We start from the raw sequence: 14,989 nt of genomic DNA, 5'->3' as shown, positions 1-14,989 counted from the left end.
GGACCTAGCCATATGTAAATCAGTCTTGACCCAGTTCCACTCGGAACAGTCGTGCCTGAATTTCCATGCCAATTCCTTCCTGAACCAGAATACAAGCAGCCGATTAGTGGTTTTGCCCCAATGAAGGCTCATCAGCCAGGTATAGCTTGAATCCAGAGGCACAGTGAGCACGGGACCCAATCTGGGCATATCCATCACATGCAGTGCATCAAATGAAACAACAACAAGGTGATGGATGGAATGCTGGACATCATCTAAGCCACTGGCAATTACTCAAGGACACAACCCAATCCATTGTTTCTCACCCACCATGCCACCTTAGCTTGGTCCCAGCAACACGCAAATCATCTTGATCCTGCATCATTCAGAACAGTCCAGCCCGAACTGCCAAGCCAGGTCCTCTATGAACCCGAATACAAAAAAACCTAGAACCGGTTTCAGCCTGAGAAGGGCTCATCAGTCAGGTATAGCTTGATTCCAGTGGAACAGTGAGCATCGGACCCACTTCTGAGCATACCCGTTGCAATAAGGGCGTCAACTACAAAAAGAACAAAGTAAAAGATGGAATGCTTGAATTAATCTTAACCACTGGCAATTGATCAGGCCACATCCCAATCCATTATTTATCTCCCACCATGCCACCTCAGTTTTGGGCCTAGCCATCTGCAAATGAGTCTTGATCCTGTTCCAGTCAGAATGGTCCAGCCCACATTGCCAAGCCAAGTCATTCCTGAACCAGAATACAAGCAACCTAGGACCTGTTTTGCCCAGATAAGGGCTCATCACCCAGGTATAGCTTGATTTCAGTGGCACAGTGAGCAAGGACCGAAGCGTGGGATTACCCATCACAACTATGGCATCAACTACAACAACAGAAGAGTGATGGATGGAATGCTTGAATTAATTTTAGCCACTGACAACAGTCCAGGTGGCATCCCAATATACTTTGCACTTTGCCTCTAAGTTAAGCCTGACTGCTTTTGTGCCAAGCTACCAGAGGGTTAACCATTGACTTATTTAGTGATTTTTTGTGGTTCACCCTGACAATGATGATGTTTATTACCTGAGTGGGGCTCTCAATCTGCTCAACCTCTACCCCAATCTCTTACATTACTTATATGAGCTATTGTGATTTGATCCTTTATTGTTGATATTATACCCTGAACAACTTGTATTACTCTGGATTCGATTTCAAAATATCTAATAATGTATCACACCACAAAACATAACTAATAACATTTTACTTATCAAGAAAGCAAATAAATGAAAAAGCATATGCCTAATTTATAACATATTTACACGTTGTTTCAAATAAATGGGCAATATCTTGAAAAGGGCTGTATTGTTGGGTTCTGGTTTGCATAAATATTTAATAAAGTTTTTACCACAGAGGACTGCTTTTTTATGCTAATCCAAGATTTTACTTTGGTTGGAGTTCTGCATGTCTTTTCCCGGGGTTTTATCAAGCATTAATTATTTTAGCTTTGAGCCCTGCCAGATGCCTTACTGGAGGATTCTTTATACCGCTCAGCAAACGTATTTCCATAAAACATGCTAGCGACATATCTATTTCATTTCACAGTTATACTGAACCAGGCAGAGTGCCTCAGGTGCTAGAGAGCTAATCATATTTTGTAAGCATATTAAAATATAGTAAAAATATATTTTATTATGCTTCAAATCTTGATCTTACATGATTATCTCCCAACTTCACTGAGACTACTAATAATTTGCCATAACATAATCTAAAACAGCTGTTATGTTATTTTATGTTATGCTATGTTACAGGGATTTGTAGAGCGTGACTAATCAACCTTGGGATATCTGTGCACTGGAGCAGGGCTGATTGTCAAATGCCGGGTCTTAGTTGAAGAGTTAGTTCTTATTCTTCTTACGGAATTCCAGAAGTTAGGAGGCAGCCCTTAAGTTTAGAGGGAGCCTGTTCCATGTTTTAGGTGTGAAGTATGAGTCCTCTTGTTCTGCTTCTGTGGATGCAGGTGTGTACGAGACAGAGAGAGGCAGGGCGTAGGTGTCTGGTGGGCTTTTGGTAGTGAAGGCAGGAATTGAGGTATGCAGGTCAAATGTTATGCAGGGATTTGTATGCATGTGTGAGGAGTTTTGAATTGGCAGTGTTTATGAATCAGCAGCTAGTGGAAATCTCTGAGGTGAGGCATGATTTGGGTGCGCCGGGAGGTCCCGGACGAGTCTGACAGCAGTGTTCTGGATGATCTGAAGATGGTGGAGGAGGGGGTGGGGGATTCTGGCATAGAGTGTGCTGCAGTAGTGAAGACTCTGATAATTAGAGCTTGAGTGCATCTGGTGCTCTTGGGAATCCTTCTAAAAATGTTTTAAGAATGCCTATCATGTGGAAGCAGGAGGAGCTACTTGCGTTCACCCAAGCGGCCATGTTGAGTTTGTTATCTAATATAATCCCCAGGTTGCGTGCATGGCTGGTGGGTGATGGAGTACGACCTAGCTCTGATCTCCACCAGGTGGAGTCTTAGGAGGAGTTTTTGTTCCAGAAGATCAGCACTTCTGTCTCACCAGTGTTGAGTTTCAGGCAGTTGGTTCTGCTACGTGGGTCATGCATTTGGTGAAGCTGGATCTAGTCTTGGGGGATTTGTTTGACATGAGTTGGGAGATGTCGGAGTAGGAGATGATGGAGATTCTGTGGGATCTGATGAAGTCTACGAGAGGTGTCATGTAAATGTTGAAAAGGATGGGCTGAGGGATGATCGTTCCTTAGAAATTATGCATACTTAAAAAAAATGAACTAACCCAGTCTTAATATATGTGGGAAGTGACTTTTGATGAAATTGGTAATGAAATAAAACAATTTTGTAAGGGAATATGTGTGTGATATGGGGTTTTCAATAGTCTATGGTTTGATATTTGGGTTTATGCAAAATACATTTTTGTAGTGTATAAACTCAAATTTATAAGAGGTGATACACCACTTAGAAATGTATTTATTTTATTTGTACTTATTAGTTTTATATAGCTCTGGCAAGACCTGAGAGTGCTTTGCATCAGTACATGTTCACATCAAAATAATGAGCATAATCAGAACAATTAAGTCAATTCAAATTAAATCAGTTGCTGAGCACGAGGAAGGAAAAGTAACAGGGGAGGGGTATAGGGAGAACTAAGGGTAGCGCTACTGTCTTGTTGGGCGATTGATGACCCACTGGTTGAGGTGCTGGTTGGTTGAGGAGGAGAACCTTTAGCTGTCTCTTGAAGCTCAAGAAGGAGGGGCTCATCCTGATATGTTTAGGTATGGAGTTTCAGAATTTATGGGTGCTGCTGGAGAAGGAGCGTACCAGTATTTTTTGTTTGTGGGCTTGAGGTGGGATGAGGAGTAGGGTTTCAGAGCCTCTGAGGTTTCTCGTTTGACCTGCCTTTTTGAGTTTAAAGGTGAGGTAAGTTGATTTTCCAGTGTGAAGAGCTTTGTGGGTAAGACAAGCAGTTCTTAAACTGCAGTGAGCTTCAATTGTACAATTTGCACCCACATGATTAGAAGGCTGGGGGATTGTGGGAACATGACGGGTGGTTGGCAGCAGGTTGAGGGTGCTCGTGGGAAGCCAGAGGTTTTCTTCCCCCCTCTGCGCTGAGCTACAAGCTAGAAGAATGCACATAGCATTTCCACACATGAAACATCTCAAGCTTACTCCCAATTGCGTTTGTGCAGCGATTTATTAGATCAGTTTTTTTCTTTTCACGTTACTCAGCTCCCCTGATTCCGTGCTCAGGTCGCCGATGCAGACGCCTCCTCAGCTGTGCTACTGTTGGAGCAGAGCTCACTCCATGTCCAGCAGGGGAGGTAGGTCTGGCATTTCCGTTTGGGGGAGCAGTGGAAGAGTCAGTACTAGTGGCTACACCTGTGGCAATGCTGGAAGTTTATACAGATTCTCTGGGGCATTCTCCAGCTGCATTACAGAGGAGATCTATGTGCAACAGTTTATGCACCTAACAAATGTTTTGATCAATGCTAATTTGTACCTCACGATACAGGCTTGTGGTTTAAAGACCTTATTGACATTGAGGGATGAACAGGCTAAGATTACTTACCAAAAATCTTCATTACACTAAATCATACTCTTCCTGGTCACAGTCCTCGCTCACTCTTCTTCATCAGAGAGGCCTACAATTGTAAAGATGTCCCTTATACAGTTCAATGCAAGCACTATCTTGAGGGTGAACAGAGACACCCTAACTGCCAATAACATCAGATGAGAGAGATGTGTTGATCTGTGATGAGTCAAGCTACAATTGACAAAATCAAAAGCCAATGACTAAAAAGGCTGATTAAAAAAAAGCTATCTGTTGAAAGGGGCATACAAAAGTCCCAACTTTGAGTAAGTTTTAGGCAATTTGTCGGTTTTTACATTCCATCAAACACATTTTGCTCATTTTACTAAGGGGCATATGTATCAAGCGAATTTTTAATCGCAAACGCCGCGATTCGCAAAATACTGCGTTTGCGATTAAAAATTCGCAAAACGGGATGTTTAGGCAAATTCCCAACGCAAAAGTAAGGAATTGCTAATTTAGCGATTTCTTAATTTTGCGTAAGCATTTAAGAAATCGCAAATTGAGATTTCTTAAATGACATGTAAAAAGCACCCAAGTTGTGCGAATTATCCTTAAGAAATCGCAAATTACCACCAACTTCCAGTTGGTGGTAATTTGCGATTTCCTTTCAAAAAGCACTTTTTTGAATTTTACAAAGTGCCACGTGGCGCTCATACATGCCCTTAGGGCATGTATGTGCGCCATATGCACACACATGCTAATTTCAGGGGTGCATCAGGGTGTCATCATGACACCCTTGCACCTTTGAAATTATTCTCAAATAGCGATTAGCAAATTGCGATTCGCTATTTGAGAATTACTTCCCATTCATTCCTATGGGTCTCCTGGCCCATAGAAATGAATGGGCAGGTATTCCTTAATTGCGATTTAGCAATTTGCTAATCGCAATTAAGGAATTTCAAGAAATCGCAAAAAATTTGCAATTTTTTAAATACATGCCGTTTTGCAATTCTCAAATAGCGATTCTTTAAAAATCGCTATTTGAGAATCGCAAATGGTGATGTTGATACATATGCCCCCATGTCACCAAAATGTATATTCACCAGTCTGGGGGCACCAGACTGGTGTTCTGTTTTGCTTCTTTGCCTAAATTAGAGTAGTTACGTTTTTATGAGCATATGGAATAAGAATGATGTTTGTGTAATGTTACTGGACTATACTATCTCTGTATCATCGACAGAAACATTTTACGAAAACATAAGATGATTCTTTGTTTAAGCACATTGCGTGCTAGAGACAAATTGTTCAACATAATGCACATGCAATATGCTTCATCAAAAGGGTTAGACCTGGCATCCTTAGTGTGGTATTCCCTAAACTTTGTGACTTTACTCCTCCTGTTTTGCTGGATTTGTTTTTGTTGGCTTTAGTACTGTGTGAACTTTACCACTACTAGCCAGTGCTAAAGTGCTTGTGTCCACTTCTTAAACCCTAGTAAAATTGGCTTACAACTGTTTGGCACATTTAATTTACTTGTAAGTCCTGAGTATATGGGCTACAGACACCCGGGCCTGTAAATTAAACTATCCTAGTGGGCCTACAGCACGCAGTGTGCCACCCACTCATGTAGCACTTTAAAGCATGTCTCAGGCCTGCCAATGCAACCAGTAGTGCAGCTTAAGCTGCCATTCAACATGGCAAAATAAGCCTTTTGCCAGGCCTAAACCTTCCTTTTTATTATTTATAAGTCACCCCTAAGGAAGGCTCTAGAAGTCCAGGCAGGGCTGGGTGCACGGTATTTAAAAAGTACCACACGTGTACTAAAGTTGTACATGTCCTGTTAGTGAAAAACTCATAAAGTTGTTTTCACTAGTTGGAAATTGGGTTCTGGGATGAAGTGGGTGTGAGCCCTCTTCAAGCTAGCACCACAATCCTAGTCGTGGTGAACCACAATTGTTGTAAAGTAAACCTTGTGCTTAACCCTCCGGTAAGGTGGACAACAGCAGTCAGGCTTAATTTAGAAGCAATGTGTAAAGAATGTATGCAACACACAAACAATTATAAAGTGGAAACACAATACAAAAACGATCTCAAACAGTATTTATAAAGTATATTTGATAAAATAAAATGACATCAAAACGACAAAAATATCCAGTTATAAAAGTTTATCAGTGTCTGAGTTTCAATACTAAAGAGGCGTGAAAGAGCATGAAACAGGCAATGCGCCACGATAGAGCAATCAAGCATGATATGCATAGGGAAAGGGTCCAACGGGACCTGATCAAGGTGACAGATCAGGTGGGCTGAAAGGCTGCGCAGGTGGGCACAGGAACCAGGGGCCTCACAACGGAAAGGTTACCTTGTCTGGAGCGCAGAAATGCTTGAAGCTTTGTGAGGCGTAGCCGTGAGGCTTGGGGGGGCTCCTGCATCAGGCTTTGTGAGCAGAAACTAAGCGCTGCGAAACTGCAGTGGCGGCATTCAGCGTGGGAACGTGCAAAGCCTTGTGAAAGGTCACTGTGAGACCTGGTGGACTCCTGCGTCAGGCTCAATGAGCGGACACCGGGTGCTACGAGGCTCCGGCAGATTTGTGCAGGGCACAGAAAGACGCAAAGCTTTGTTTTTGGCTTCCGACAAGCCCTGACAACAGTTTGCATCAGCCCGGGGCTGTGGGCTCTTGCAGTGCTGTGGGGCTTTGGATCAAGCAGGGGACACCAGAGATAGGGAGGTGCGGGCCTGCATGGCTGTGCGCTTGGCCCGGATGCAGTCTTCGGCTGAGAGGCTGCGGTGGCAAGGACTCGTGTTGTGTCACTGTGAAGGCAGGAAACAGTGCACTCTGGCAGCTACCAGTGCCCAGGCTGGAGAGTCAGGACTCCTTTCCACAGAAGCCGAGATGCTGGGACCAGGCCAGGTTCTGGTCAGGGAAGCATGTGAGGTCACTGGAATCTGTTGTGTCCCTGAACTTTCAAGCAGGAGATCAATCAGCTGATCCTTAAAGTCACTCAGAAACTCTTTGACTAGAGAGCAGGTCCAGGATTTCAAATGCAGTGAGGAAAACGACTGTGCAGTCTTATCTTCTGTTTCCAGCCCAAAGTTGATCTAAAGCAGTCTCTGAGCTGGACCTTTTTATCCAGGTGCAAACCCATGAAGTGATGGACAGAGTATTGACACCTATGTCTGTCCTTCCCAGTTCCTCTCTCTTTGCCCTGAGATGCCAAGATGTCTATGCCCTAGTGTGTTGGTCACTGTGTGAGTGTGAAGACAGGTCATTGAAATATAAGTGGTGTGAGTGTCAGCTCCACCCCTCATCCTGCCAGAAATGTTTACCACTTAGCACACCCAGCAGCAATGGTCTAGTGTCTGGTTCCAATTCACAACCCATGAAATTAGTCATCAGCATGCCAGGCAATGGAGATCACATCCAGGAAAGGCCTCAGAGACTGGAGGCAGAAAAATAAAACCTTCTAAAAGTGGTATTTTTTAACATTAGGAGGATAAAATCCAGCTTTCAGATTAAAGAGGATTTTAAATTCTAATGCGAGTAAGAAATATATCTTTAGCTGCTCCCATTCGGATTCTAGCCTTTAGCGGTTTGTGCAAAGGTGAATCAGCGTTTGTCTATAGGAGAGCAAGTCCTTGCGACAGTGAAAGTTGAATTTGGGAGATTTTTACCGTTAGGACATGTCAAACTTGAATAACATATGTCCTACTGTTTAACCACACACCACCCTACCCTCTGACCTTCAAGGGCCTACTCAAGAGGGGACTTACATGCAATAAAAAGGAAGGTTTAAGGCCTGGCAGATGTTTATTATGCCAAGTCGAAATGGTAGTTTTAAAACTACATTGCAGGCTGCAGGACTGCAGGCATGAGACTTTGGCTTAGAGCTACAGTGGCACAATATGTGCTGCAGTCCACTAATAGCATTCAATTTACTGGCCCTGGGTTTCACAGTATTACTTAGCAGGGACTTAGAAGTAAAGTAAATGTGCCAAAATGTATATACCAATTGTATCATGTTTTGAGGGAAAGCACAATACTGATTAGCAGTGAAAAAATGTGTGCAGAGTTCTAAAGTAAACAAGAACGAATTCAGCAACCAAAAGGACCAAAAGGTAAAAAGTCTACGGAGTGACCACTCAAATGATTTGTGGTCCAACTGTAGTGTAAGGCCTATCCCTCTCATTGGCTAACACTGGGGTAACTTATTACATTTAATAAGAGCTAACTATGGACTCAATTTAAAATGCTCTTAAATGGTTAATTCAGATTTTAAATCATAATCCTGGAAATGCCACGTTTAGAAAGGTGGCATTTTCTTGTTTTAACCATTTGTGCCTTCTTCTAGTGTTATGGGTCATATGACTGTAGATGGCTCTGCGGTTGAAGTATGTATGTTCCTCCCAGACAGTGACATAAGGGAACTGGGTCTGGGCAGGATAGAACATTCTACCAGGATGGCTGGGGCGGAGCTCAGCCCTGTCCCACTTGCACTTCAAAGGACTCACTACCAGTGCACACAAAGGAACCTGACAGTGACCTTCTTTTACCCAAGACTTCTTAAAAACTTGACAGGGGAAGGGGACAACTTTCTAGAATCAGATGTTGAAGTAGGATAGGATGATATCCCAACCACAAAGGCTTGTACCAGGTATAAGTACTAGACCCTCAGACCAACACTTCTGCACACTCCTGGATCTGTGGATATCACAGAATAAGGACTGCCCTGCTGCCTGAGTACTTGCCTGCTGCTTGACGACTGCTTTGCTGTCTGAGAAGGAAGACTGGAGCTGCTTACCTTAATTCCAGGCTAAGCTTAGTGACTCCAAGGGTCACTTGGCAGGCTTCCTGGTGAGCTACAGGAACACAACAAGCTTGTTTGTTTGTTTGTGGATTTTTATAGTGCAACTTATCACCCATGAGGGTATCCAGGCTCAGTCCATGAGCATTGGGAGATTAAGTGTTTTGCCCATAATCACAGGATGTTGCACAGTCACTCAGACTCGAACCTGGATCCCCAGCTCCCGAGTCAGCAGCTCTGCCCTTTGTGCCACATCCTATCCCCAAGCTTCAGAGGCCTCCCTGCAACTTCCCAGCTGAGATGCTACTCTAGTTGGCTGTTACCAGAGAGAACACCTCCTTGCTCAACTGAAAGCTGATTGGAACCTGCACTGAGCGCAGCAATGCCCTCCAAAACTTCACTGCACAGCTGAATGCTTCATCAGAATTTACACCGAACAAAGCAAAGCCCAACAAAGCCTCATCACACAGCTGAAAGCCTCATTGTAACCGATACTGAGGGATGTGAAGCCCTTCAATGTGAAGCCTCGCAATGTAGTGCAAGCCTCGCACCAAGGACATAATGTACAACTCCCAGCGGGCTGAACTCGGTCCTGTGTTTGGTCTACACTCCATCATGGTCAGCCTGAATCTGTGACTTTGTCCCAGTCCAGCGTGACCAGATACCCTCCATTGGTGCTTTGAGCTTTTAGGTGCTATTTTTCCTTAAACCTTTAAAGTCAATCTCTCTGGTTCTACTGATTGGATTTTTTTGTTTTGGTATAATATTAATTAGTAAACGTTACTAAATTAGTTTGGGGATTTTCTTGTATATCCAACAAGAACAGTATTGGCTCCACCCTACAGCACAAGCATTATTTCCGTAGTATAAATACAATCGCACTCAACCTTCTAATGGTTCTACTGCTCAGAAACAATAAATTCAAATGAACAAATATATGTAAAAGGGAGTGCTTAGGAAGTCCGAAAACATTTTAATTTATATTACCTCAATACAATGTTTGGAATCCGAATTTTGGTTTTTCTTGTGTTTTGTTTTCACTTTAATACTATTTGTGTACTGCATAAATACTTTACACATTGCCTTTAAGCTAAGCCTGACCGCTTTTGTGCATGCCACAAGAGTAAATCGAGAGTAACACAAGGCAGTAAAAATCGCTGTCCTGCGTTACTTGGCGTTGAGAAGGAGTTCCATGAGTGGAGCCTGGGCGCTCCCATGCATCCATCCATGAATTTTGACACAATCCCAAATTTACTATGGTCAGTAAACCTGGGATTGCCTCAAAATGGTATGCCTTCCCAAGTTCGGCGTAACAAGAAGAAATATGTTTATTTCGCCTCGTTATTTTCTCTTTCCCTTACTGCACAAAAACAATCCTGCCTGCAATGCAGGCACCTTTGCACCATGGCGCAAGGGTGCCTGCGTTGGCACTAGGCAGCACACAGTATACCAGCACAGTAAGAGAGCAGAAATGCATCCCATCTTGGCATATGCGGTGGATTTCTGCTCTCTCTCTGTCACTCAATGCAGCGCAGTAACTTTATGAGCTGTGTTGCGTGACTTCTTAGTAAATCTGCCACTGGATCCTCGACTGACTGTACCTTCTTTGATATCATGAATTTAGAGGAATGCCGGGAGGCCTTCCTTGAATAGAATTCTATATTTACAAGCTTCCGAACCAATTGGATAACAAGTGCATATAGACCGAAAAGTTAAAAAAGTAATTTTCAGAACAATTAAATACTATATGGCCGATTCACAATATAAATCATCAGCGTGTAATGTAGTGCTTCAGGAGTAATCTTTTATGGATGCACACATGCTTTTGTGGATCAGCCCCCAAACCATCCAAATTCCTATTGTTTTTTTTTTTTAAAACAGATTTTATTAAATTTCAATTTTCAACCCGGCAATCGCCACATATTACAGTCATGCACAATGTTGTGAGACATTGAGGTCATCGTACGGTGTACAAGCATTATCAGCAACAATAAGTGTATGGCACAGTATTACAACTATCCCATCCCTCCCTCCCTCCCCTTACTTCATCTGTCATATTCCTATTGTAAAAGTGCCAAGGCACAGTCCTTTCTCTCTCTTTGGACTAAATGTATATATAGATTTCCTGAATATCATCATCATCATTTTTTTTAATGAAATGGGCCAATTCACAAAGGTGTGTTCGTAAAAAAGCATTGCAGGAATGGTACTTAACATTCAAAATGGTTTTGGGAATTGGCCCCGAAATGGATATAACCTTTCTATATATGATCATGCTGCCAGTGTAGGTGCAGGGGCGTTGCATCAGGGGGGTTGTTTGGGGTATTACACCCCCAAATAAATGTATTTTCTGATAAATAGTTGGGTACAGGTGCTTTCAGTCGGGTATTGTGAGATGTCACTCGGATTTCAGCAGCAATTTTTTCATACAGCCAAAAACATGCACACTCCCTAACTTTCTGTATTGAAAGTCCTCAAAAATATGAGTTTTTTTTTTACAGAATTTTGGGTTTTTTTCTCTTGGTAATTCTACCAATCTGCAATCCTCTTCCTTTCCACTGCCACTTAGGCCCCTCTCATACACGCTGTGTGTCCTAAAATATATTTAAATATTATATGCCAGCTTGAGTGTCAAAAAATCTGAAGCTCACCTCCCGCGCCACCCCAATCTTACTGACCAGGCTACGGCCCATTGACTGTGGCACTCTTCTCTGCAATAGTATAGTGGTTGTCTGCATGTAAAGAATACAATTCCTTAAATTTGCCAAGTACTGTTTCTTTTTTATTTTAGAATTGAAAATCTTAATTTGCTGGAGATCTGAAAATAAATATAATGTAGTAGGACTGTTCATTTGTGGTCAGAACATCATGTCATTCCACTATCTTTCTTTTTGTTCAAGTAAGTATATTTTTAACTTGCACAAAAGACATAAATTTTGGCATAGCTCTGTTTACCAAGAGCGTTCCTGTGAGCCCTGATGTGTGCATTGCACAAATCGAGCGTTGATAGATGGTGTTATCAACCCACTTTGCAGCTTCCCTTTTCCTGTTGGATATCTTTGAATTGTTATTATCTTGACATGGCACATTTAGTCTGTCGATATCCCTTTCTGTGGCTCTATGACAAATGTGTTCCTTTACTCCAAAATGAAAAGTAATGCATTTTTCTAATTCAGTCGGGTTTTAGGGAAACAAACACTTTTGAAGAAGATAAGAAACTGAGAAGTCATGTTAGGAATAGTTTCATTTATAACAAGTAAAAATCGAATGTATTAATTGGAGTTATTTAATTATGGGCGCAATATCAAGGACTTATCTTGCTATCGAGCCACATAGTTCAACAGTCAAATGTAAAACGAATTATTCTGAAATTGTAATCAGAGTCAGACTTGGACAGAAAATAGGCCCGAGCAATAGAATAAAAGTGGCCCCATTATACTCACTTGCTGGAAGGACAATTCTAAATTGTCCTTTTTTCATTGGTGGAACTTTGTATGTGATGAGCATAGAATTGCCTCTCTTCCTCAATCCTCCATTCACCTACAAATTAAATCTGACTTACTCTGGCTACCCTTTACTTCTTTTCTTTCATCAACATCATAATCTTTATCTACTCTTACTATCTTGTTCTTTTTCTTTACTTTTTTGTCCTCTTCCTTTCTTCTCCCTTTTCTTTCTCTCCTTCTCCTATCTTCCTCTTCTTCTTTCTTCTTTTTCTTTCCCTTCCCTTTTAGATAAAAATTATTCTCATATTTTAAGTATTCTACTCATCTTCGCTATCTATTTAGAGTACTTGTTATTCACTGAAGTATAATTTGCCTTGCTTTTGTCTCCTATTTTTTGTAATATTTTATTCTTCTTGGCTCAGTACTTCTATGTAATTCTCTGCATTTATATCTTCAATAAAAATTATTTAACTGAAAAGTGGCCCCATTAGCGAACCAGATAGCTAAAAAAAGTGACCAACAATTGCAAATCAGTTCTACGCTGTGTTAGTATTTTGCATGGTGTTGCTTGCATTTGTGGTTGCTGCAGGCAACGCTAGTGGTAATGAAATGAAATCAACAATCAAAACCAGCCCATCTGTCCCCAAAACAGGACCACAAGCTGCTAAAAAACTGCACTACACCTGTCTGTCAGACCATCAGTGACTGCTCTATGCCCTATATTGGTATCAAAACACCAGCTGATTGAAATGATTAAAAACTGGAAGAAATGTGCTACTAATCCCTGTATTTAATACACGTTTTTCAATTAAAAGTTATTTGTGGCATAACCGCTTTAGACCTTATTTGGTATGATTTAAAGTATTAACACTTTCCTTTATGATTCATTGTTAATTTTTTTATAGGAATATTTTACAAGTTCCTTAGTTTTTTACACCCTCTTCGGTGAGCAGCACTGATTAGGCTTAATATCAACCATCGCTCATCCTCAATGACTATTCCACCAGAGTTAAACCGTCATCACTTATTATAAGTGTGAACCCCAATAAGTGGGTCAATTGTTGGAAAGGTCGCTGCAATGCTCATTTACATCAGTCTCATCTGTGTTTGATAACAATGGGTATTAAAGGGTGCATTGAAACAAGTACCAAAATGCACGTGTCACTTCAACAAGCATTGGCAAAGAAAATAGTAAATCTGCACCAGTAGATTTACACTGATATGTGAGTAAAAATGTACTACTTCCTGGGATTCACAAAAATTCCCAGGAATTCGTATGGAAAGCTGTGCCAAGTGCAGATTTCTGGGAAGGTCATTGTGATCTCATTCATGCTGTGTAGTCAGAGCACATCAGCAAAAGGAACAGATGATGGACGGAATACTGAACAATGCAAACATTCACCCCCAGTCACAAAGATCTGGGTTGAATCCATTGTTCTTTTGCTCACCACATCACCTCAGTTTGGACCCAGCCATATGTAAATCAGCCTTGATCCTGTTGCTTATGGGAACAGTTCAGCCCGAACTGCCAAGCCAGGTCCTCCCTCGACCGGAAACAAGCATCCTGGGATCGGTTTCGGGGCTTCACCCCTCATCAGCCAGGCTAGCTTGAATCCAGTGGTGCAGCGAGCACATCAGACAGAGGGATAGGGTCTAATTTGCAAATAAACATGTTTTGTTCTCTGTGGAAAATGGTTTTTAAAGCCTTTCTCCTACACCAACACCACATCTGAGATGATTAATTACTAGATTTACACAGGCACTGTGCTGAAGTTCGAATATTATATTTCTAGGATGTGAAGGAGGAAGTGAGGAGTTAGCGAATGCCACGAACGTACTTTTTTGTGTGCGTCCACAAACTTCCAAGGCTAACTATTCTGTGGAATGCTCAAATTCTAATCCCTTGAGTGGGATTTATTGGTGTAGAGAACTCTGCACCCATGGTGGAATTCTCCGCACATATCAGTTGGCTAATGTCTGTGCGGAAGGAAACCCTTTGTGAATTCTTGACAGTGTAAAAAAGGTAAATTCAGCCAACAACTGCATTTACCTTTGTGAACCAGGCCCAATGTATTTGTACCCTGAAGGTAGCCTGTGTTCCATGAGCAGCAGCCTAGCGTGGGGTTCCAGCACCCAGGGCAAGGCAAGTATTGCGCCCCTTACTCGTGGACCTTTAGCACTCCCTGGTGCAAAATTGTAGAAGAAAATAAATGAGTAGTACAATTTATTTTTCTTTGAAAATGTTGCGCCCCCTTAAAATTTTGCACCTGGAGCGACCTTCCCTGTGGCCTCCCTCCTCACTAACATGCTACGCCACTGACCATGAGGGCATGCTGTTGATGCAATTATGTTGCAACGCAGCTGCATGGTGAGGGTTTACATATACCTATTCTTTATACAGAGATCCTTAAGGGATGACCCGTTCCACGTAGCTGAGACATTTCCACAAATCCGTATAGTCAAATGCTAGAATATCTGAACTAGATGGCTCAGTGATGTAGTCACGTGCATCTGACATCTGCAAGTCACACTTTTGACTGGTGCAAAGTCTTCGTCTTTCCCTGGCCGGTAAATCATGTGCCCTTAATTTGGGTAATAGGAAGACATATTGTTTTTAACCCTGGGCAGAGTTTGCGGAGTTGCACTAGGCGGCACTCTGTGAAGTGAGCCGCACTACGCGGAGCTCTGCGAGTGGCGGAGTACGATAGAAAA

Source organism: Triturus cristatus, chromosome 11 (genome assembly GCF_964204655.1).
Source record: "Triturus cristatus chromosome 11, aTriCri1.1, whole genome shotgun sequence".
NCBI lineage: Eukaryota > Metazoa > Chordata > Amphibia > Caudata > Salamandridae > Triturus > Triturus cristatus.
The sequence above is the reverse complement of the archived record's forward strand: the minus strand, read 5'-3'. Positions refer to the sequence as shown.